Source organism: Alnus glutinosa, chromosome 7 (genome assembly GCF_958979055.1).
Source record: "Alnus glutinosa chromosome 7, dhAlnGlut1.1, whole genome shotgun sequence".
Lineage (NCBI taxonomy): Eukaryota > Viridiplantae > Streptophyta > Magnoliopsida > Fagales > Betulaceae > Alnus > Alnus glutinosa.
In genome coordinates, this window is record NC_084892.1 from 26211453 (window position 1) to 26236510 (window position 25058).

The 25058-nt window shown below is 35.7% G+C and overlaps 2 pseudogenes; one reads left to right on the forward strand and one right to left on the reverse strand.

Moving 5' to 3' along the window:
- The first annotated feature begins 14325 nt into the window (after nucleotides 1–14325).
- On the forward strand, nucleotides 14326–15465 carry LOC133873709 (protein NUCLEAR FUSION DEFECTIVE 4-like; annotated as a pseudogene).
- Nucleotides 15466–15968: 503 nt separating this feature from the next.
- Nucleotides 15969–16696, reverse strand: LOC133873710 (uncharacterized; annotated as a pseudogene).
- Between the last annotated feature and the right edge of the window lie 8362 nt (nucleotides 16697–25058).

A 25058-nucleotide genomic window follows, 5' to 3' on the forward strand; every position in this document is an offset into this window, starting at 1 on the left:
GAACACAACATAAAATTAGCGAGTTTGAATTTACCTTAAACAGGTTTGGGTCATAAATCGGTTGACCCGTTTAGTTCGGTCGGACGGGTCGTGCCACAGGCGACCCCCAAACATGATTAGTTTTTCTTTTTTCTTTTTTCTTTTTTTTAAAAAAAAAAAAAAAATTCTAACTTCTTTTTCCTTTGGCCCGCCAATTTCCTTCTTCGTCAGTGCCTGTCTTTGTTAACCTTGAGCCCACTGTCATTGATGAAGTGAGGCCCGGAACAGCTCATCAGTGATTCACTGGCATTATACCAGTAATATTTAATCATCAATTGCATTTGTAACCGTTTGGAAATATGTTTAGTTTTGCTTTTGCATTTGCATTGAGTGGTCACATCATGGGTTCTGCAGCAAGCCAGCAAGCTGATATCTTGGTTGGAAATTTCAGTGAGTAGCATGTCAATTCTCAGATGTAATAAAAAATAATTTATTTATTTAAAATGAAATACCCAAGCACAAGTGTATTTATTTTTATTTTAATAAATATGTCGAATTTTCTAGGTAATAAACCACATCATGAGTATTCATGACTAAAAAGCAGGCTGTCAGCTAGTCTTTCTAGACTATCATTCAAAGGGTATGAAGGAAGAAAATGGAGAAAGTTGTAAAAGAATAAGAAGGAATATAGAACGGTTTCCAAACAGAGCATTGAATGTGTTTGACTGAAATGTCACTCACGCGGCCACACACAACCCCAGGTCCTCAGTGTTTCTTTCAATTTTCCAAAGCTTCAAAGCAGAACTCGTACACTTTCCTATGCGTTTTGAACGCACCAGATGTCTTGCACGTGTGCTCCAAATAGCTCACTTTAATCTGAGCCGTTAATATCTCTTAATGCTTTCCACTCGTTCACCTTCCAACTTCTTCTATTCCGCTTTTTTTGTTTAGTATTCTCCATCATATTTCTAACTCTTCATCTAACAATGGGGAAGAAAAATTACTGCATAACTTTGCCAACTTCTCGTATATTCTAACAATGGTGATCATGGTTTTACACTTAACAATCTCCAACCCTTGGGTGACCGCCAGCTCTTCCACCCTGAACAGCTCATAAGTGGCAAGGGAGATGCTACCATCAACTTTGCCCATGGTCATTATACCAGTAAGGATTTCACACTTCTCAGTTTTTCCTTATTTTGTGCTATTTGATGTGCTATTTTCATTACGTAATCTGGTTTCTTTTTCCTTGGTCAATTAGCAAGGAGATTGTTGATCTGTGTTTGGATCGTATCAGAAAGCTTGCTGACAACTGCACTGGCCTAGCTCCAAGGATTCCTTGTATTCAATGCTGTTGGTGGAGGCACTGGTTCTGGGCTTGGATCCCTTCTCCTTGAGCGTTTGTCCGTCTGATCCGATACGAATCATTATCCTCATAATCATTATCCTTAACGGGTTTCACATGTTGTGTTGGGTGACCTATGAAAGAGCTGTATCATATCTTGTCTGAAGCTCCGACCCGTTAACATAAATAGGTCATGTTTAGATCTAACTTAAACGGGCCGCAAGTCTCTACAGGCCGTAAATGGATTGACCTATAAACCCGTTTTGTCAGCCCTACCTCCAGGCTCCAACGATCATTACCAGAAAGAAAGAAAAGAAAGAAAGAAAGAAAAAAAAAAAAAAAAAATTGTTTGATGAATGGTAACAAAAATGAATAAAACTAGAAAAAAAGGCTCAGACTAAAAAGAAAGAGAGGAAATAATAAATTGCCTCCTGTTAATTAATTCTATCAGGATAATAACATAGTTTAGAGTAAAATGAAATTGCATTCTATACCTTTATTATTGTTTTTCACCTTCGGTTCTCAATGTTCTCAAATTAGACTTTACCTTTCGCACTCCTAATTTAGTACTGACAGATAATTTTACGATTTTTTCGTGAATAAGCCCACTAACTTTAGTGCTGGATTAAAAACTCTTTTATATCTGAGTATCACCATTCTCCTTGTTGTCTTTGTCTTCTTACCGCTGGCGCTCGGGATTGTGAGATGTATGACTCCAAAATTAACAAGTAAATACCTATGTCTGAGCTTCAAATTTTTGATCCAGCACCAAAGTTAGAGGGTCTATTCTCGAAAAATTATAGAATTATCTGCAGGTACCAAATTATGAGTGCGAGAAGTAAGGTCCAATTTAAGAACATCAGGAACTGAAGGTAAAAAGCAATAATAATCAAAAAGTAATAGGCCACCTACATAATATAGATTGGATCTTAAAACTGTCAAGGTAAAGGCTTCTGGAATAAAATCGTCTCAAAATGAAAAGATTTTTGCTTCCACAAACTTGAGAGAAATTAAGGCAAGTACCAAAAGCCAGTACCATCTCGAGTTCTGCTATCTCTTCTAAATTTAAAACCATTACACTAAAGAAAGTTGAGAGAATATTCTTTAGACAACAAACTCTTTATCTTTACATGAAGTTCATCGCGAGTTAAATCTGACGTTCTGCCATACCATATCTTTGTTAGTAGCATCTTTAAGGTGAGTGAAATAATGTACTTTTTTAGGTACCATTCGTGTAGAGTTGTTTGTAATGTCGACCACTGATATAGGATTACTTGATGCCATTGATGTGTCACTATTAAGTGATAGAAAGCATGCGAGGGTTAGAATTTCATGGAATCATAAGCATAGCATGGTATTTTCAGTGAGAAGAAAACAGTGACACAATCGGAGTATTATCCAAAGTCAACAACTCACTCGCGAGGGATAATGAATGTCAATTGCAATTACTTATACTAACATTTTCTTGGATACATTTTATGAATTTATGTCATGGCAAAAATATCTTCCTCACCCATAACTTGTATATAAAGTGAAATTCAATAACTACATTAACAACTTATAAAAATGTTCCCCAAAAATGTAATTGATCAAGGCTGAATCATGAAAGTAACCAAGAATGAAAAGCGATGTGAGAAAGATGGTGCACTATGATATTTCTTGAAATTTATGATGTCTTCGTTTGAACTACCTCAATTGCAATTGACCATACTGAGCAACATAGAAACAATTGATAAAACTGACTGATAAACAAACAGATGAAAAAGAATTAGCAAGGAAAAATCAAATGAAACAAATATCATACGATCTAAAAAAAAAAATTGGGTTCCTTGCATCTAAGCACCGCGCTCTAAACTTCTAATTGCACTTCAGATCAACAGAGAACCAAATTGAATTCTTGCAAGACCTTATACGAACCAATTTAGTGGTTTTCCCTAAAAATTAAAAGAAATCGATTAAACTTCCTAATATGTGAAACTCAAACCGTTGTTGAAAAGTCTATCAAGATGAAATATTAAGATTGGTCCCGGTAGTTTTCCTCCTAATATGTCCTAGTGTCCATGTTTTAGTTAAGACGTGTTTCACAAACCCTAAGCAGTAGAATATGAATATTAGAACTAATGTGTACTAGCCAAAATGTTATGGCACAAAAAATATGTTCAAATGTAATAATAATAATAAAAAGAAATATCAAGAGAAAGTAAGAAACTTAAAGTAAAAAGCACGTAAAAAGCACTTTGATAGGATAGTGAAATACTATGTTTTATATCTATGGATGGCATCGTCAGATATTTGCAAAGAGCTGCTGTGAATGGCTGCATCAATTATGACCAAGTGAAGTTCTGGCCCAGTGGCCCTCTATATTCTTTTTACCAAAGTCTCCCATTCTTGAGATGAAAATTAAAGCATTTTTTCGAATTTCATGTGAAGGTAACCAAACAGTGATTACTCCTTAAGAAAACCAAACACCGAAACATCAGAAACTCCACATTTCTCTAAATGTCGCATTAAGACAATTTTTACCCAAAGAAAGACAAGCAAAATCAAAGTGGTGAGGAAAAATCAGAACCCAACACCGTAGAAATCTACAACCAACAATTTTAAAACATTCATTATCCTATTATTGTGTCCAACAGAAAACGAGAATCAAACAATTTAGGCACAAAATCAAACAATTTTACTCCATTATCCTATTTCACATACTGGTGTTGTATTGTTCATAGATTAGGGTTTCAAAATGTAATAAAACTAAATTTCAGATTAAAGAACCACACTAGCACATGCAACAAACAAAGACTACTGAGAACAACAACAAATAGAGTAGATCTACAAAAATATACACCAAAACCAAATTTTACAGAGCCAAAACAAAATTTCTCAGAAAAGGGAAACCAAAGTAACCCAAGAACAAGTGGAATCACTACCATGGGAACTTTTAAACCATATTACCTCCAATCCTATCTCATAACAAATCCCATAAAAATGCACAAGATGGAGAGAGATGTTATGAGCCTGATAATTTGAGTAACAGGCATGCAATTCTGAGAATGGAATTTTAATTGACATAATGATAAAAGACAATAAAAGATAATAATTTGGCAATTTGAGGAGCCAATCCCTCCTTTTTACTCAAACACATTACACACGGTAAGAGATGAACCTTTAGATAATTTTCTGGTTACCTTTCATTGACAACAAAGCTGAATTAAATACACGAGATAATCTAAATTAACTAACTACCCACTAACCCATTACATAACCCATGACATGAACTAACTATCCACTAGCCCATTACATGATAATTGGCAAAGGATAACTACCCACTAATCCCATTACATAACTAACCCACTAACTTAACCCCATTACATAGTTGACCTACTAACTTAAACATTGCTTTTTCTTTTTTTTTTTGAACAAAATAACTGGAGCTACCATGCATTACTCTGAAGAGGCCCGAAGGCAAATACAGTGAATAGAGGCACAGCGATACCCTACACACTAAGCTAGAAAAATCTGACTTAGGTGCTGCCTACAAATAAACAAATATTACAAGGACAGATGTTTGAGCCATTCTTTAACAATAAAGTACCCCTAACAAATAAATGATAATTGATATAGTTAACAAGCTATAAAAAGTCCAGTAAAATCTACAAATTTAATAGACAAACTTTCAAAAACTACTCTAAAAAAACAGAGAAAAAAACAACTACAGAAAACACCCAATACAAGTCGATGTCAAAAGAGAAATTGCGCGTATCTTGTAAGAACCAGCGGAAAAACATAGATCTAGCCTCAAAAGTAGATGTAGAAGAAGAAAGCTCAACAAAACTTTCGCCGGTGACACAGACGGAGAGGCCGCTTCCTTACGAGACGACTTGTGTTAGTCTTCTTGCCTGAAAAAACCAAAAACAAGAAAAAACACAAAGCTCCATAACCCTAGAATGACCAGGAGATTCAAAGCTCCATAACCCTAAAAGGACTAGAAGAACAAAAGCTCTATAGCCCTAGAAGGATTAAGAGAACAAAAGCTCCACTGGATCTAAGCAAAGCTAGGAGGAAAAATAAAAAACCTTCATAGTCCTAGAATGACTAGGAGGAAAAGACCACCGGGGAAGGGAGGCGTAGAGCCTCCTTCCTCCTCAAACACCTCTCTTCTTTCTTCTTTATCTCTCTAGGGCCTGGTCTCACATCAATTTAAACATAGCTAAATGTTATGGAATAAAGGAAGATTGAATACTTTCTAACTAATTTAAAGACACATACTAAACACATATTAATTAATTACAATACTAATATTAGGCCCATAACAAGAGAGAGAGAGAGAGAGAGAGAGAGAGAGAGAGAGAGAGAGAGAGAGAGAGAAAAAGAGAGAATACGAATAGAGAACATCGGAGAGAGACAGAAACTGCCAGGGAGAGACCACCAGAGACAGAACACTCCGGAAGAAGGACAACTGGGATATAATGAGAGAGGCTTTGGGTAAAGGTGGCCCAAAACGCGCCGGTGAAGACCCACTCTGCCGGTAAGAGAGAGTTAGTGAGAGAGAGATTATTTCTTTGTCTACGGAATATGGAAGAAATTATGGAAGTTAAAGCTTAGACACCTTTCAATTTAGGGTTAAATACACCTTTGGTCTCTGAGTTTTGACAACTTTATTTTTTAGTCCCTAAATTTTAATTCGCATTACAGATGGTACCTCAATTTTGGAAAAAGATTGAATTGGTACCTTAGTAAAGTTTTCCGTCCAAAAACTAACGGCTCGCCACGTGTTAACATTTGAGGTTGACACGTGGCACTATATAAAAAAATTAAAAAATTAATTAAAAAACAATAAAATTTTAAATTTTTTTTTTTAAAAAATAAATAAAAAAAAGAGCCACCCCCCTTGGCCACCATGGGGGTGGACGGCCACCCCCATTTTGTCCAAGGGGGTGGTTCAGCCACCCCTTGACAAAAAAAAAAAAATAAAAATAAAGAACGGTTTGGCCCTTGGGGGTAGCCTTTTTTTTTTTTTTGTTAAGGGGTGGCCGAACCACCCCCCATGCGGTGGTTCGGCCACCCCAGACCGGTCAAGAGCCACCCCTTTGTTTTTTTGTTTTTTCATTTTTTAATTATTTTTTAAAGATTTTTAATTTTTAATTTTTTTATATAGTGCCACATGTAACCTCACGTGGCGAGTCGTTAGTTTTTGAATGGAAAACTTAACTGAGGTGCTAATTTGGTATTTTTTTCAAAATTAAGGTATTATCTGTGATGCGAATTGAAACTCGGGAACTAAAAAATTAAGTTGTCAAAATTCAGGGACAAAAAAAAAATGTTTAACGCTTCAATTTATAGGCTCAAAACAAAGACCAAGAAAAGGATCCAGTCACAAGCTTGAGAGTCTTGTTTTCCTCAAAAATATTTTGTTTAAAAAATAAAATGGTAGACACGAAAGACAAAATAAACCCCAGTAAATTATTCATTGATGAATCAAACACAATGAATAAGACTGGCTTGCTGTCTTTCACAAGACTGAAACCCACGCTACTGAACAAAGAGTCACAAGACTAGCTTGCTGTCTTTCACGAGACCGAACCCCACGCTATACCTGACGGTTACAACTTTTGTACAGTTGTTATATAACTTCAATAATTTTTTTTTAAAAGTTAATTATTTAATATTTAGATCTACATATAAAAAATAAATAATGTTAATTTCTTTAGTTAGCTATGAGTAACATAATGTATACTTTTTTTATTAAAGAGATGAAAGTTTTACATATTAACTTGTAGAATTATATTATATTACAGTAATATTGAGATTAATATTAAGCATACTAAATATAAGATCTTTTAAAGATTTTATCAAATCTTACTCACTTGCCCAAAAAATAAAACAAATTTCATTATCAAAATTTAAGACAATCAGGTAATTTACATCACATGTACGTATAAAAGTTTTCAACCAATATTAGATAATTATAAATATGAGGTTCTATTCAATACAATGTCTTGTTATGGTGGGGATTTAATCATTTTTTTTCTATGTATATTTTCGTAATTATATATAATAATAATAATAATAATAATAATAATAATAATAATAATTCATAATCTAAATACTAGATACTTAATCATGTATATAAGAGCACTTTTAGTAGTTAAAATTTATAACATCAACTCAAAGACAGTGACGGAAATTGAAAACCCAGACAATTAAAGAGGTTATTTACTGAAACTGTTCTTCCATTCCGAATGGGAAAATGTCACAAAATTTCGCTAAAGACAGGAGAATACTATAAATTGTCAAACGCTTTGTTTGCTCATTTAATTGACAACCAAATGTCTTTAAATAGACTAACACAGATAACACCTAATTGATAACATTTCAAATGTTAAAATAATGATAAAATTACTTTAATCTAAATTAATTAAAATTCAAACTTAACTATTAAACCCACATAAGCCACACTAATCTTATTTATAATAGTGATCTCAAAAGATTTATTGGCCGACGATCTTGAAATTATGGGCTTGTTTGGCAAAAAACAGAGCAGAACATAGTAATGAGTTGTTAGTTTTGGAATTAGTAAAAAGTGGCGATGTGATATAAAATAAAAAGAATTTGTATAAAAAAAGTGAAAAAAAATTTGTATTGTAGTGAATTTTTTTATTTGAATAGTAATAAAAAATTATTGATGTGATATAAAAAATGAAAAAAATGAGAATGTTTTGATGTTGATTGTTATTGAAAAATGTAAAAATAAAATAAAAAATTGTGAATAGTGTCAACCACTATTCTGTAATGTTACGTATCTTATCAAACAAGCCCTATATTTCCGATGTACCATGTGCATTATGCGTTTGGGTATTGAATTTTTGGAATTAGAATTGAATTATAATTCTATTTACAGATTTCGAGGTAAAAAAATGTGTTTGGGTGTTGAATTTTGAGATTAAAAAATATTATTTTTTAATGGTAAGAAATGATTGGAAGTTTAAAAAGTTGTGTATAATAATTGGTATTGTGAAAAGTTGTGTGAAATAATAATTTATTATATATTTGTTGTTTAATTAAAAAAATAAATAATTTTTTTAAAAAAAAAAAATTAAAAAAAAATGGATGAAAGGGTGGCTGCCGTGGGCAATTGCTTTTTTTTTTTTTTTTTTTTTTTTTAAAATTTTTTTTGTTGATTGAAATTTGTATTATTTTATTATTTAAATGTGGGACTCACGCATTTTTTTAAACAATTTGTCCTGCGTGTGGGTTCCAGTCATTAATCAGATTATCAACTTTGAATTAAAATAGAATTCGGGTCAAAATTTGAGTTTTTTGGCGGGTGAACAGGTTTTAGAAAAAACCCGAAATATTCTTACCCAAACAACTAATAAGTAAAGTTGTGGGTGTAAGTGGGAGTTGTTTCATTGTTTGTCCTTTTCTATATTTTTTATTTTTTTTATTTTTTTGATAGATGTCCTTTTCTACATTAAAATTGTGCAGAGATTTCCAGTCTTTTTTCTCCTTTAACATTTTCAAGTCATTTTGTCCGTTAGTGAAGGTATTTTCCAACCGCCTCCGATCTCTATTTTCTTCTTCTTTTTTTTCACTCGATGTAGAACATAAATGCTGTCTCACAAGGGACAACTCATTGAGGACTCTAAAAATTTGTACCTAGTTCTGAGTAAAACAGCCGGGTTAAGAATATTGTACTATTAATTGCCAAACTATTGAGTTGTTTCTTTAATTTTTTTTTTAATATTAATAAAATGTGATTGTGATTTAAAGTAGAAAAATGTTTGTAATTTTTTATATAGAAAAGTAAAATCACATTATTATTTTTGTAATTTTTTTATTTAAATAATAATAAAAAATTATTAATTAGATCTAAAATGTGAAAAAAATAGAAATTGACTTACTTTTGAGAAGTTAAAAAAAAAACAATTAAAAGAATGAAGAAGAAGAGGAGGAGAGGGAAACTGTTTAGCCGTTGGGCAATGTCTGATACAACACGATTTTCTCACAATTTCTGACCACCCGCTTTACTTTTTCAACTTTACTCTTCTCCTAAAAGATAATTTAGTCAACTTTTTCACCTGCAAATTTTTTTTTTAATATGTTTGGTAAATATTTGTGCAGAACAGAATAGTGAGTTATTAATTTTAAAATTAATAAAAAGCGATAATATGAGATAAATTAAAAAGAATTTATATACAAAAGTGAAAAAAAATTTGTATTGTAATAAATTATTTTATTTGAATAGTAATAAAAAATTATTGATGTGATATAAAAAATAAAAAAAATAAAAATATTTTAATGTTGATTATTATTAAAAAGTATGAAAAAATAAAAATAAAAGTCCATGAATAATAAAAAACACTACTATGTTTTGATACGATCTTTGTCAAATCAACACCACCATTACTAGCTTTAGAGGGTTTTTATTGAAATGATCTTTTGAAAAGATGGCAGTCTGGCAGAATTACAAAAGAGACTTTCTGAGCAGCAGAAGAGAGATGAGTCATTATGAAAAAAATGTGAACGCCAAAAAAAAAAAAAAAAAAAAGAGGTTTATTTTGTTGTGATCAATTATTTTTTAATTATTTTTTTCATATCTATATCAAATATATTACATTTTTAACGTCTTTCTCACTTTTTTTTTTTTAAAAAAAAACTTTACAATAAGATCAGAAGTGTATCACTTTTTGTAAATATGTCATTTTTTTTTTTTTTTTTCTGGTTTATGTGACACTTAAATCATTTGTTGTGCATGAAAAAAAAAAAAAAAAAAATTGTTGTGTTGTGAATAGGTTTGGGCAGAGTCACGTGGGATACATTAAATGAACTTTACAAACACAACAACCACCACCAACTGGTTGCTTTCACGTAAATACTCATCAAGAAGCCCCCTGTTGTCGACATCAAATTCAAAGTGAGAGACAAACTGAACACAAACCAAACTGACAAAAGGAACGAATGGCTAGGATTGAAAGCAAAATATCACACATCTTTACTTTAGAGATATATATAATAAGCGGGGAAGGCCTCCGCACATTACCGATTTATTTAAACGGGTGAACAGTAAATTTTTCTTACACCCAGTGAAATTACTCTTTTGCCCTTCAGCTTTCTGGTATTTTGTCTTTCAACATTTTGTTGGATTTCGAAAATTACTATTTCAGACAGAGATATTTTTGTCTTTTCGTATTTCCTTCGATTTCCACATTACTATTTTGCCCTCCTCTACCCTCCGGTTGGTTAAAAATTGGCTGGATATTTTGGTCTTTCGATTAAAATTATCGATTTACCATTTGAGTTTTCAAAGAGCTGAGTGTTTTTAAGGAATATTTTGGTCTTTTCACTCTGAGCGTGTTTACCATTTTGCCCTTAATCTTTTTCATACGAATCAGATATTTTCTTGGTTTTGTAGACATTTCACCCTCCTTTCTTCTACTTCCAGCGAATAAGGGCAAGGGATGGAGATGAAAATCTTTGCTCAGGCCTTTCATATCCAACCGTATGTAGAGCCAGAGAGCTGGATTTTTGCCTTCCTTCGTATTCGACCCATTTCTCCAAGAAGCGTTCTTTACGCTCATAGACGCCAAGAACATCTTTCATGGTTTCTTGGTTTCTTAGCTGTTGGCTTTGAGGATCCTCGCATTCACCTTAATATTGGTGATGGTATGTTCAAAATAGTGTGATTGCTTTTTTTCCCTTTTTTGGTTTCTGTTGAATCGGCCTGGGTGTAAGGCTGTGTGCCTGTGGTTAATCATACGTTTTATTTTTGACAGCTGCTGATTTTCTTGGACATGCACTCAAAGGGAAGTATGACGCTATCATTGTCGATTCATCAGATCTTGAGGGTATGTTGTAGTTTTTTTTATTTGTTATGATTCATTCCACATTCAGAATGGAGTGCTACTGCAGATTAGTTTCTAAGGTGGATGTATAAGCATTTATTTATTTGTTTCATGAAATTTCTTTAAAAAAAGACATGGTTTGCCTGAAATCTGAAATATGCTGTCAGATTGTTTAGGAAATACTGAAAACTTTGATTTCCTGTTGTTTTCTGAGTTCTTTTTTAATTTTTGAAAATCTGTTGCTTATCAGGTTTGATATTATTAACCAAAACCTCACCATGGGGTTCCTTTTTTTGATATAGGTCCTGCACAGGAGCTTGTGGAGAAGCCTTTTTTTGAGACAGCAGCTAGAGCATCAAGGCCTGGTGGTGTTCTTTGTAACATGGCAGAAAGCATGTGGCTCCATATACATCTTATTCAAGATATGATCTCTGTTTGCCGTGAAACATTCAAGGGTTATGTACTTTTTAAATTTATTTTATTTTATTTTTATTTTTTTTATGGTAGTGTTTTTGTTTTGGAGTGAAACTAATGCTTGGCATTTGACGTATGTGTGTTGACCCTTCATTAGTTCCTTAGAATCAGCTTTGATATTTTAGAGACATTGGACATAGTGGCAGAAAATTTGTGGAACTTGATAGTCATATGAAGAGAGGCTAGCCACGATAGCAATCGGAACACGACTTTATTTGAGTTGTATATAATTTGGATTCTTCTCATTATCTGATATTATGTTCCTTTTATTTGTTTCCCGGCCATGAGAGCAGTGTAGAGCAGGTCCTTCCTGCTAGCTTTTTGCCTTATCCTACAAAATCAGCTGGAGATAATCTCTCTGATTTCTCCAATTCTCTGCTGCGATGATGGAGGTTAATAAGAACTCTGCATTCTCAATTTCTTAATCTTCTGATGAAATTATTTTATTACTGCCCAGCACTTTTGTCAGTGACAAAGCTTCACAATAATTTCTAAATGCCAAGGTGCTTCTCACTAAAACTCCTTAATTTATCTCCTGCTATAGCCATAAGAGTGTAGGGTAGTTGATTCAAGTTGAAATTTATATTTTCTTTCTTGGGTTTTATATTGGCATGAAGCTTTTTGCTATGCAGGTTCTGTAATAAGGGTGAGCATGGCATTAAAGAATTTCTCTAACAAGATAGCATTAAAGAATTTCCATCAAAACAGAATAATTCCTAGCTCTAAAGAATTTCTATTTACTTAAAGAATGGTTGTGATTTATTTACTTAAAGTTTCAATCTTATCTTATTGATGCTTCTATAACTGCTTTGTTTCTCCATAATTATTTTCATCTAACAGGAGTACCTGGTGAGTTAATTGAAGATTCCAAATTTTTTCCTTTGAATGCTGAACAACATTCAATTTGTATTTTTGCAGCTTCGAAGATTTGTCATCCGGGTTGTGATAACTAAAGCACTAATTCCAAATTTTTTATGTGAAGGTTGTTGGCAAAGTGTTGCCGCTCTGAATGGGAAATTGACCGGAATGGCTTTCTGTGTTCCTGCTGTCGATGTCTATGGTTGACCTTACTCTGAGGCTGGAGAAGGCAGCTACTTATGATGAAATTAAAGGTGCTATCAAGTAAGGGCTGTGAATAATTTTTTATTTCTTTAGTGTCTATTAAATGTATGGTAAGAGTTGCTGCCATGTGAAACTCCTTGCACCCCAATTCAGTGATCAATCATTGCACCCCTATGCCAGTGATTTCCAATACCTTTGATTTGAAGTAACAATATATGTGTGCTATTTAAATTAACTCTTGTTTTCTTTTGGTATATCAGATTTTCTAAATTTTATAGTTTTACTTTATTTGTTTAAAAATTCAATATATGCTTAGTTCAATAATCTAGATATTAAGTCTATATATATATATATATATATATATGTTAACAACTAGAGTGAGACAACGGGAACCAAGTACGGGCATTGCATGTGCCATCCAACTAGTTATCTTTCAAATTTTGGAAAATAATGTAGAAGCCTTTTTAACCGAAGATAATGCTCATAGTTGTGTAGAAATGAATGGCTAGGATTGAAAGCAAAATATCACACTGTCCAAATTAAATTTTTAGCTCATTTTTTTATGCTCGGTAAGCGCACATGAGTCAGCTCGTCAGGCTGTCATTCATGGCATTGAAGATTGGTGCGTTCAAAACGCATAGGAAAAGGAAAATTGTAGCTTTGGAAAAGGACACCGTTCAAAACGCATAGGAATTCTCCAGAACTCCATGGACCTATTCTATAGTTTCCTCTCCGGACCTCCATGCTCCTTCCTCTCCTCCATGCTCTCCTCCTCTTCCTCCTCCCCCACCGCCCCTGCCACTTTCCCAGGATCCTTCGGCTTCCCGACCTTGCTGCTCTCGACCTCCTCCGTTGCGCCTCATCTTCTTCACCATCACCTCTGTGCTCTCCTTCCTCGCCTCGTCTTGCCCTTAAAACTCTTCACCTTCCTCTCCCAACGTTTCCTCCCGTCGTCCTCCTGCTTGGCTCCAGTCGTCATCGGCTGCAGATTACTTCGTCTTGGCGTTTAGGGCTCTCCCCTCATCCACTGTTTTCGGCTGTTTTTCATTTTTTAGTTACTCGGTCTGGATAACCGGTTTTACCCGGGTAACCCCGGTCCCGGTTTCCGATTTTGGCAAATAACCAGGAATTGGAATCGAATTTACAACCCTAAATTCCTAATCCGCAGATTGCTTTTTTTTTTTTTTTTTTTTTTTTAAAAAACCATACATTAATGTCGGTATTTACTAGCAGTACTCTTCCCTCTATCACGGTATCACCTACTCTGGCTACTCACTTGTTTTTTTGCCCTTTTTAAGAAAAGGAAACATGGGTGTACAACAAGCCTTCTAAATTTCTAATCTATAGCCTATTTTGTTTTTGTGTTTTTTTTTTTTTTTTTTTAAACTTATATACATAGGCTTGCTACCTCTGTCACCTGTAGCTTCTTTTATTAAGATAAATTGACCGCATGGTCCGTATATCCTGTGTTTTTGTGTTGTATGTAAGGTGTTCTTACATTCAAATTATAAGAGAGAGATGGAGGTTGCCGGGCTGGTTAACGATATTGGGTGGGCGAACATGAAGGGCTTCCCCCTCCAAGTTCCAACTGGGTGGTGGTTCATGGTTTTTGCCTCATTTCTGATCATGTCCGGCGCAGGTGCGACCTACATGTTCGTCCTCTACTCCAACAACATAAAAATCAGTGCTCGGGTATGACCAAACAACCCTAAATTTGCTCAACTTCTTTAAAGACTTGGGTGCTAATTTTGGCGTCCTCTCCGGCCTAATCAACCAAGTCACACCCCCATGGGTGGTCCTATTCATAGGTGTAGTCCTTAACTTTTTTGGCTACTTGATGATATGGATTGTCGTTACCAAAAGAATGGCCATGCCCCAAGTTTGGCAGATGTGCTTGTGCATTTGCTTAGGTGCGAACTCGTAGTCTTTTGCCAACGTTGCCTCACTTGTCCCCTATGTAAAAAACTTCCCTCAAAGTTGCGGCATTGTGTTAGGGATTCTGAAGGGATATACGGGGCCTAGTGGCGCTATAATCACACGACTCTATCTTGCTATCTATAGATATGACTCAAAGTCCCAGATTTTGTTTATAGGGTGGCTTCCAGTTGCTATATCTTTAGCTTTTCTTCATACTATTCGCTACACATAGGTTATTTGGCAGTCGAACGAAGTCGAAGTTTTCTATAATTTCCTGTATATTTCACTTGGTCTTGCAAGCTTTTTAATGATCCTGACTATAGTACAGGAAAATGTGGTGTTCACGCATAATGAGTATGGTGGGAGCGCTGCGGCAATGATTATCTTGCTCTTTCTCCTATTTACAGTCGTTTTTGCAGAAGAATATAAACTTTGGGAGAACAAGAAACTTGAAATGAATGACCCAGAGGCAGCTCCATCTGTTCCAGCACAATCATTCAGTACAAATTCACTCACCGAAGAGTGAGCTTCTTGTTGGAAAACTGTGTTTAGTCCGCCAGACAGTGGGGAGGACTACACCATACTCCAACCACTTTTCAGGTGGGACATGTTAATTCTGTTCATTGTCGCAATGTGTGGTGTTGGGAGAACTTTAACGGTCATAGACAATTTGAGACAAATTGGATCTTCTTATGGATACCCAATGCAAAGCATAAAAACTTTTCAGTCGCTTGTAAGCACTTGGAATTATCTAGGACGGGTAGCCTCAGGATTTGTCTCTGAAATTGTTCTTCAAAAGTACAAATTCCCTCACCCCGTCATGTTTACTCTGACCCTTCTATTATTATGAGTTGGTCACCTTCTCATAGCGTTTAACGTCCAACAGGCTTTACGTAAAGTTTGTTCGGGACGTTAAACGCTATGAGAAGGTGACCAACTCATAATAATAGAAGGGTCAGAGTAAACATGACGGGGTGAGGGAATTTGTACTTTTGAAGAACAATTTCAGAGACAAATCCTGAGGCTACCCGTCCTAGATAATTCCAAGTGCTTACAAGCGACTGAAAAGTTTTTATGCTTTGCATTGGGTATCCATAAGAAGATCCAATTTGTCTCAAATTGTCTATGACCGTTAAAGTTCTCCCAACACCACACATTGCGACAATGATCAGAATTAACATGTCCAAGCTGAAAAGTGCTTGGAGTATGGTGTAGTCCTCCCCTTTGTTTGGTGGACTGAACACAGTTTTCCAACAAGAAGCTCGCTCTTCGGTGAGTGAATTTGTACTGAATGATTGTGTTGGAACAGATGGAGTTGCCCTTGGGTCATTCATTTCAAGTTTCTTGTTCTTCTAGAGTTTATACTCTTCCGCAAAAATGAATGTAAGTGGGAGAAAGAGCAAGATAATCACTGCCGCGGCGTTCCCACCATACTCATTATGCGTGAACACCACAATTTCCTGTACTATAGTCAGGATCATTAAAAAGCTTGCAAGACCAAGTGAAATATACAAGAAATTATAGAAAACTTTTGACTTCGTTCGACTGCCAAATAACCTTTGTGTAGCGAATAGTAGGAAGAAAAGCTAAAGATATAGTAGTCGAAAGCCACCCTATATACAAAATCAGGGACTTTGAGTCATCTCCATAGATAGCAAGAGAGAGTTGTGCGATTATAGCGCTACTGAGCCCCGCATATCCTTTTAGAATCCCTAACACAATGCTGCGACTTTGAGGGAAGTTTTTTACACAGGGGACAAGTGAGGTAGTGTTGGCAAAAGACCGCGAGTTCGCACCTCAACAAATGTATAAGCACATCTGCCAAACTTGGGGCGTGGCCATTCTTTTGGTGACGGCAAGCCATATCATCAAGTAGCTGAAAAAGTTAAGGACTGCACCTATGGATAGGACTACCCATGAGGGTGTGACCTCGTTGATTAGGCTGGAAGATGACGCCAACGTTAGTGACCAAGTCCTTAAAGAAGCTGAGCAAATTTAGGGTGGTTTGGTCATACCCCAACACTGATTTTATGTCGTTGGAGTAGATGACGAACATGTAGGTCGCACCTGCGCTGGACATGAACAAAAATGAGGCAAAAACCATGAACCACCGCCCGGTGAGGACTTGGAGGGGGAAACCCTTCATGTTCGCCCACCCAATAGCCCTACCACCACCGTTAGCTGGCCCGGCAACCTACATCTCTATCTTATAATTTGTATGTAAGAACACTTTACATACAACACAAAAACACAGGATATGCGGACCATGTGGTCAATTTATCTTAATAAAATAGGGCCAATAGGCTACCCCTGTCAGAGGTAGCAGGCGGATGTATGTCAGTTGAAAAAAACACAAAAACAAAACAGGCTATGGATTAGAAATTTAGAAGGCTTGCTGTACACCCATGTTTCATTTTCTTAAAAAGGGCAAAAAACCAAGAGAGTAGCCAGAGTAGGTGATACCATGATAGAGGGAAGTGTAATGCTAGTAAATACCGACATTAATGTACGGTAAAAAAAAAAAAACAATGTGCGGATTAGGAATTTAGGGGTGTAAATTCTATTTTGATTCCCGGTTATTTGCCAAAATCAGGAACCAGAAACTGGGGTGCCCCGGTTTACCGGGGATCCGGGTTACCCAAAAACCGGTTATCCAGACTGGGTAAATAAATAAATAAAAAAAAGCCAAGCCAAAAACATTGGATGAGGGGAGAGAGCCCTTAACGCCGAGACGGAGAAATCTGCAACTGAGGATGATTGGGGCCTAGCAAGAGGACTAGGGGAGGAGCCGTTGGAAGAGGAAGTGAAGGGTTTTAAGGGCGAGACGAGGCGAGGAAGGAGAGCACAGAGGCGATGGTGAAGTAGAGGAGAGGCGCGGCGGAGGAGGTCAAGAGCAACGAGGTCGGAGAGCCGGAGGATCTTGGGGAAGTGGCAGGGGCGGTGGCGGAGGCGGAGGAGGAGGAAGGAACCGTGGAGGTTTGGAGGAGAGGAAGTTGTAGAATAGGTCCAGGGAGTTCTGGAGAATTCCTATGCGTTTTGAACGGTGTCCTTTTCCAAAGCTGCAATTTTTCCTTACCTATGCGTTTTGAATGCACCAGTCTTCAATGCCATGAATGACGGGTTGACTCGTGCGCTTACCGAGTATAAAAAAAGGCATCTACATTATTTTCGGTTAAAAAGGCATCTACATTATTTTCCAAAATTTGAAAGATATTATGTGATATTTTGCTTTCAATCCTAGCCATTCGTTCCTTTTGTCAGTTTGGTTTGTGTTCAGTTTGAATTTGATGTCGACTAACAAGGGGCTTCTTGATGAGTATTTACTTCATGTGGAAGCTACAACTTGGTGGTGGTCGTTGTTCCTGTACAGTTTCATTTAATGCATCCCACGTGACTCTGCCCAAACCTATTTACCACAACAAATATTTTTTTTTTTTTTTTTTTTTGGGTCCATGCACAACAAATGATTTAAGTGTCACGTAAACTAGAAAAAAAATAAAATCAAAATGACATTTTTACCAAAAGTGATACACTTTTGTGATCTTATTGAATTTTTTTTTTTTTAATAAAATAAAGTGAAACAGACGTTAAAAATGTAATATATTTGATATAAATATGAAAAAAATATTAAAAAACAATTGATCAAGACAAAATAAACGGCCTCTTTGGTGTTCACATTTTTATTTTTTTCAAATGACTCATCTCTCTTCTGCTGCTCAGAGTGTCTCTTCATAACTCTGCCATCTTTTCAAAGATCATTTTAATATCTGATTTTGGAAACCGTCTAAAGCTAGCCATGATATTTCTTTGCAGGTGGAAAAGTTAACTGAATTGTCTTTTAGGAGAAAGAGTAAAGTTGAAAAAGTAAAGTTGGTGGTCAACTGAAACACATAAGAGAATTGAAAGAAAAGATAATACAATACCTCTCTACCTTCTCTCTTCCCGAGTTAAGGAAAAATTAGGTCTTGAACCTATCTATTGCCTGCTTGTGCAACCTTTTGGCCCGTGTGGCTTGCCTCTTTGTGAGGTTTTTCTGCCTTCTATTGCGACTACCCTTCTTCCTAGTTGGTTTTTTTCTTTTGACTTGTTGCCAAATCCTCTACCCTAAATCCCAATTCTCCCCCTGCTTCAATTTCCTCATTTGCAACCCTATTTCTTTTCCACCCAAATTCCATATCCAAATTTATTTGGAATTGCTTGGCTGTTATAGTATTCCCCGAACTGCGTGGTTCTGGTGTTTTTTGTAGTTCTTTAGAGTAGTTTCATCTACGGACGTGATCCTTTAGGTTTCTCTTAGAGCTATTCTTTGGTCTTCTTCTATGGTCTCTTCAGCTTGGCTTCTAGGTGTGTTCTGCAGAGCTTTGGTGTTTTTTCCTACGACCAGTTCCTTTGGTCTCCATCTCCGGTCTGCTCTGTTTTGACTTCCAGCCATGAAAACTCTAGCTTGGAATTGTATAGGTTTGTCCCGTCCTTCTGCAATTCGCAGCCTCAGGACTAAGGTCAGAAATCATTCTCCTGATGTTATTTTCCTTTCTGAAACTAAAACTTCTCCTTCTGATGCTTCTAATATTTTACATAGTCTTGGTTTCTATTCGTTAGTCCATGTTCCCCCCATTGGCTCTAAGGGTGGACTTTTGTTGGCCTGGCGAAGTAGAGTTGAATTAGAATGTTTTGTGACCAATAAATTTACCATTACTGCTTGGTGTTACTCTGACCCCCCAAACAATCCCTAGATTTTATCTTGTGTTTATGGCCCCTCTTTCAATAAGAACAATTATGATTTATGAAATTATTTAGCTTCAATTAGTTCTGATTATTATGGGCATTGGTTATGTATTGGAGACTTTAATAGTATTCTGGACCAATCTGAAAAATTTGGGGGTCGACCTTATGCTTGTTCTTCAAATGATCCGTTTCGGGATTTTCTGAATTCACATGGGTTGGTTGATCTTGGTTTCTCTGGTTCTCCTTTCACTTGGTCAAATCACAGACATGGCCCACATCTTATTGGAGAAAGACTGGATTGTGGTGTTGCTTCCACTTAATGGATTCATCTATTCCCTTCTTTCTCAGTTCGGTATCTTCCAGCCCAAGCTTCCGATCGTAATTCTTTGCTTCTTAATACTACCTCTAGCAACTCCCATCTTTATACACTTTTTCGGTTTGAGGAATTTTGGACTAAAGATCCTTCCTGTACTAAGGTTATAGCTTCGGCCTGGAGCTCGAATGTTGTGGGAACCTCTTCTTTTATTCTTGCATAGAAATTGAAGTCTACTAAAGCTGCTCTTAAGGTCTGGAATTCTATTTATTTTGGGAATATTCAACATTGGATCCACACTTTGTTAAGTCAACTTGATGTCCTTCAGAGATCCCAGACTCATCCTAATAACTCCACTGAAGAATGGACTCTCAAAAAAACTTTGGATGATCTTTATCTCCAGGAAGAGATTCTTTGGAAGAATAAATCTAGAGAAACTTGGCTCAACAATGGTAGTCCATATGTTTCCACCCCACATGGATTAACTGGATCCGTATCTGCATCACTTCCCCTTCATTTTCCATTCTCATCAATGGTAGTCCATATGGTCCTTTCACTCTGGCTCGTGGTCTTTGGCAAGGTATCCCTTATTTCCATTCCTATTTATTTTAGGAACCGAAGTGTTCTCCAAGCTGCTTCAAAGGCAATTCTCTCTTGGTCTTCTCAAAGGCATTAAAATGGCTCGGTCTTGTTTTCCCATTACTCATCTTTTGTTTGTAGAAGATGTGACGCCCCGCTTTTTACAAAAAATGCTGTAAGTGAAAATTTCGATTTGCATGTGACATTACAACGTCATCAGAGTTAAATATTGGCAACGAAAAGTAAGATGATGAACAGAAGCGAGAGGGAAGTGGGCCCTTCTATGCTCTTTTGTTTTTTTTTTGTTTTTTGTTCATTTATTCTTTACTTTTTGTTCCAACCAGAGAGTCCACAGACTTCTTCTATTCCTTTCTTTTTTTGTTTGTCATTTGTCTCTTTGTCCATTCTCTTCCTTTTTCCTTGTTTCTTCTTTGTCCTTTTCCTTTTATCTATTCTGTCCCTTTTCTTTGCTCTTGTTTCTTTCTTCTATTTAGCACACGAAACACACATGCACCCACACAGAGAGGTCCAGAACCTCTTCTTTTCTAGCCTACAACCCGAGAGACATAGAGATAGGAAGGGATTTCTCTCTTCCTTTTCTTTTCTTCTACACCGACACACACACACACACACACACAGTAGAGAAAAGAGAGTTAGAGAGGCTTACTACAAAAAAGGAGAGGATCCCTGCTGGACCGAGAGAAGAGGGGAGAGCTTGGGTAATTTTTCTGAGTTTGGTCTCTCGTTTATGGGCATCCACCGAGAGATAATAGGGAGGAAAAAATAGAGTTTTATGCTCTGTTTTTCTACCTGTCCGTAATACACAAAGGGAAGGGAAGAGTGATTTTCCTGAGTTCTCTTTAGGTTCGGTGTGATGAAGAGTTAAGGGAAGAGAGTGCACTTCTCTGATTTTCTGCACTATCAAAGAGAAAGAGGAGGTTTGAAGAAAGTTGCAGAAATATCAAGCAAAAGAGATAAGAGAGCTTCGATTGGGTTTTCTGTTCCTCTTTTCTTTTCTTTTCTGTTTAAGGAAGGAGAAACTGCAGGGATGAATTTGCCCCGAGTTTCTGCCACCATTCAGAAGAAGAGAAGAAGAAAGCTATAGAGGAAAAGAGAGAAACAGAGAGATATATGCAGAAAAACCACAAAGAAAGAAGAGATGATAGTGTGCGTGAAACCGAAGGGCTGCAACTCAATATATAGTAACAGGAAGGGTCCGGATCACTTGGGGCAGAAATGATCTAATGGCTGAAATGTAAACTTGCTCAGCAAGTTGGTGCGCTGGAGGGTGAATGAACGTAGGCATTAAAATATCTTCAATATTTAACAAACTAGAGATTGGGTTCCAACTAAACTGACGTTAATATGCTAACTAAGTTTTTGCTTAGTTATTTTTTTTTTTTTTGTTCTACTGTCTCAAGAATGCTGGGTTGGGTTTCAACGTGTAAATGGGAATGCTACACCTAGATCCGGGCTATCATGGGTTATCATTTTAATAACCTAATAGCCATTCTAAAATAAATCTTACTATTTAGGATTTCAATTTTAGCTAAGTAATATTTAAGAGCTAGGTGCAAATAAATTGGGTCCCTAAATGAACTAAAAATCATCGATGGGTAATGATAATTTTTGATAAAAATCAAAGACCCATTAATTAATAATGCTATATGTGAATTTTCGTCCTAATTAAATGTAGTATGTTTCACGGGTGTTTTCATATCCTTAGTGAAGTCCAAAAATTAAGAAATTCGGAGGGTAGATAGAGGACTTCGAGAAGATCGTTCTGGCTTTTGAATCGATCAAAATAGAGTTCGTTTAACCCTGTTTTTGCAGTTCCAAAGTTTAAGGTCCGTTTAAACTTTTATTAAATTATAAACACTTCTTAATAAATGAATATTTATTTTCATAAATATTCATATTTATTCTTTTGCCTTATTATTAGGTCTTAAATTCTATTTTAAGATATTTATTTTATATCTTAAAATCTAGAGCGTTATAGATGACCTTCTCATATTTGGCAAAGCTAACTCGTCCGAAGCATCTATTATCAAAGATTGCATTGATTCCTATTGTAAATGGTCTGGACAAGATGTAAATACTGCTAAATCTTCGATACTGTTCAGTTAAAATACTACAACTTCGCCCATCAACAGTATCAAAAGCATTCTTCCTTTTAAAGCTTCTTCAGCAATAGCTAAATATTTGGGACTTCCACGGTTCATTGGGAAATTAAAAAAGGAAGCTTTCCAAGATATCTTGACAAGAGTTCTCGGGAAAATTAAAGGCTGGTGAGCCAAAACTTTATCTCAAGCTGGTAGGACTGCACTCATCAAAGTTACTGCTTCTTCCATCCCTCATATACAATGAGTACCTTCCTTCTTCCTAAATCTTTCTGTATAGCTTTGGATAAATCTTTCAAAGATTTTTTGTGAGGATTTCCTAAAGGGAAATCTCGAAATCTTTCTTTCAAATCTTGGCGCTTTATTTGCATTCCTCGTCATTTTGGAGGCTTGGGTATTCGCAATATGTATGATGTCAATCTAGCTCTGGTTACAAAACTTGGATGAAAGCTTTTATCCAATCTTGATTGTCTCTGGGTTAATCAGTTTCAGGAGAAATTTATTTATTATGAAACCTTCTTATCTTCGCTAGTGGTGTCTAATGCTTTTTGGTTATGGAAAGGTATTCTTCATTGCAAATCACGCATCACCTTTGGAGCACGTGTACAGGTTTCTATCAATTCTCATTTTCCTATATGGACCACTTCCTGAATTCCTACCTTACCAAATTTCAGATCTAGCTCAAAATTTCCAGGTAATAGGGAGCAACCTTCTTTGTTTATTTTAGATATTTTAATTCCAGGATCATTTATGTGGAATATTTCTAAAATCCTTTCCCTGTTTGACGATCTTTCGGCATAAGAAATGATCAAAATTCACTTCTCCTTCTTCCTCACCTAATTATATTTGGACTCCTGCTAATTCAGGAAAATTTTCAATTAGCTTAGCTTATCTTTCTATCCTAGCTACTAATCATCCAGAGTTGATTGTCATTTCTTCCCAACCCTTTTGGAAACATCTTTAGAAATTAAAACTAAATGATAGGCTGAGACTTTTCTTGTGGAAAGTTGCCTAGAATATCCTTCCCACAACCTCCAAAATTAATTCCATATTACCTTTTCCTAATAGATTACCAGTTTGTTCACTTTGTAAAATTGGTGATGATTCTCAACATCACTTATTTTTCAACTCTATTATTGCTCGATTTGTGTGGCGAAATTCCTTTTGGCCTCTAAATTTTTCATCCTTCAACTTCAGCACTATGGCACATTGGGTTCAACAGATTATTTTTCTAGGGACTTCTCTGCATATTCCTCCAATGGATCATCATAAATTTTAGATCTTTGCAGCGGTGGCTTGTGATCTCCTGTGGTTTTACAAAAATAAATCTCATCATGAAGGAATCGACATTGATATTCGCCCTATCTCTCAACATATCAATAAGGTTATTATGGAGCACTTCAATGCTTGGCATCCTTCTGTTCCCATTGTTATGGAGAAATGGCAGCCTCTTCCATATCCCTGGGTGAAAATTAATTTTGATACTGCTATCAGAGGCCCCTTCTCAGTCCAAGCTGCGGTCTGTCGCAATTCACAAGGAAAAATTATTCATATGACTTCTTTGCTCTCCCCCCCCTTGCCAACCAAATTATGGAGAAGCCCTTGCTGCCAAGTTAGCCGTTTCGATGGCTTCATCACATCATCTTGATCTTTTTATTTTGGAAGGCTATTCACAAGTAATTTCTGCTTTACATAATCCGTCTATCACTCAAGATTGGAGGATTTCCTCTCTCATCTTGAAACACAGTTGGCTCCATCTCAGCCTCTTCCTCTTAGAAAGCTCACAAAATTTCTAGAAGTGCAAATTTTTATGCCCACCATGTGGCACGTTGGGTTGCAACCAGATCTTTTTTTGGTAGCATTTCTAGTTCTCCCTTTCCTTTTTCTTCAGTTCCTATTGTAAGTGGTAAAGACCCCCCTCCATCCTTAGTGATGGTAGGAGTCTTACCACTTAGTTCTTGTTTTCCCTGTATGTTTGTTTCAAAGTATATATATATATATACATAAGTGGGTGGTTAGAAATCAAGAGAAGAGTGGAAGAACAGTTTCAATAAATAACCTCTTTAATTGTCTGGGTTTGCAATTTCCATAACTGTCTTTGAGTAGATGTTATAAATTTTAACTATTAAAAGTGCTCTTATATACATGATTAAGTATCTAGTATTTAGATAATATATATATATATATATAATTACGAAAATATACATAGAAAAAAAAAAAAACAAGATGATTAAATCCCCACCATAACAAGACATATTGTATTGAATAGAACCTCATATTTATAATTATCTAATATTGGTTGAAAACTTTTATACGCACATGTGATGTAAATTACTTGATTGTCTTAAATTTGTAAATTACTTGATTGTCTTAAATTTTGATAATGAAATTTGTTTTATTTTTTGGGCAAGTGAGTAAGATTTGATAAAATCTTTAAAAGATCTTATATTTAGTATGCTTAATATTAATCTCAATATTACTATAATATAATATAACTCTACAAATTAATATGTAAAACTTTCATCTCTTTAATAAATAAAATATACATTATGTTACTCATAGCTAACCAAAGAAATTGACATTATTTATGTTGCAAGATAGGAGCTACCAAAGATTGGGGCTTAGTAAGAAGGCGTCAACCTTGTTTAGCCAATAACGCCTTGTTGAAAACTGCCCAAGTCTCGAAAGCCCATCCCACCTCGGTG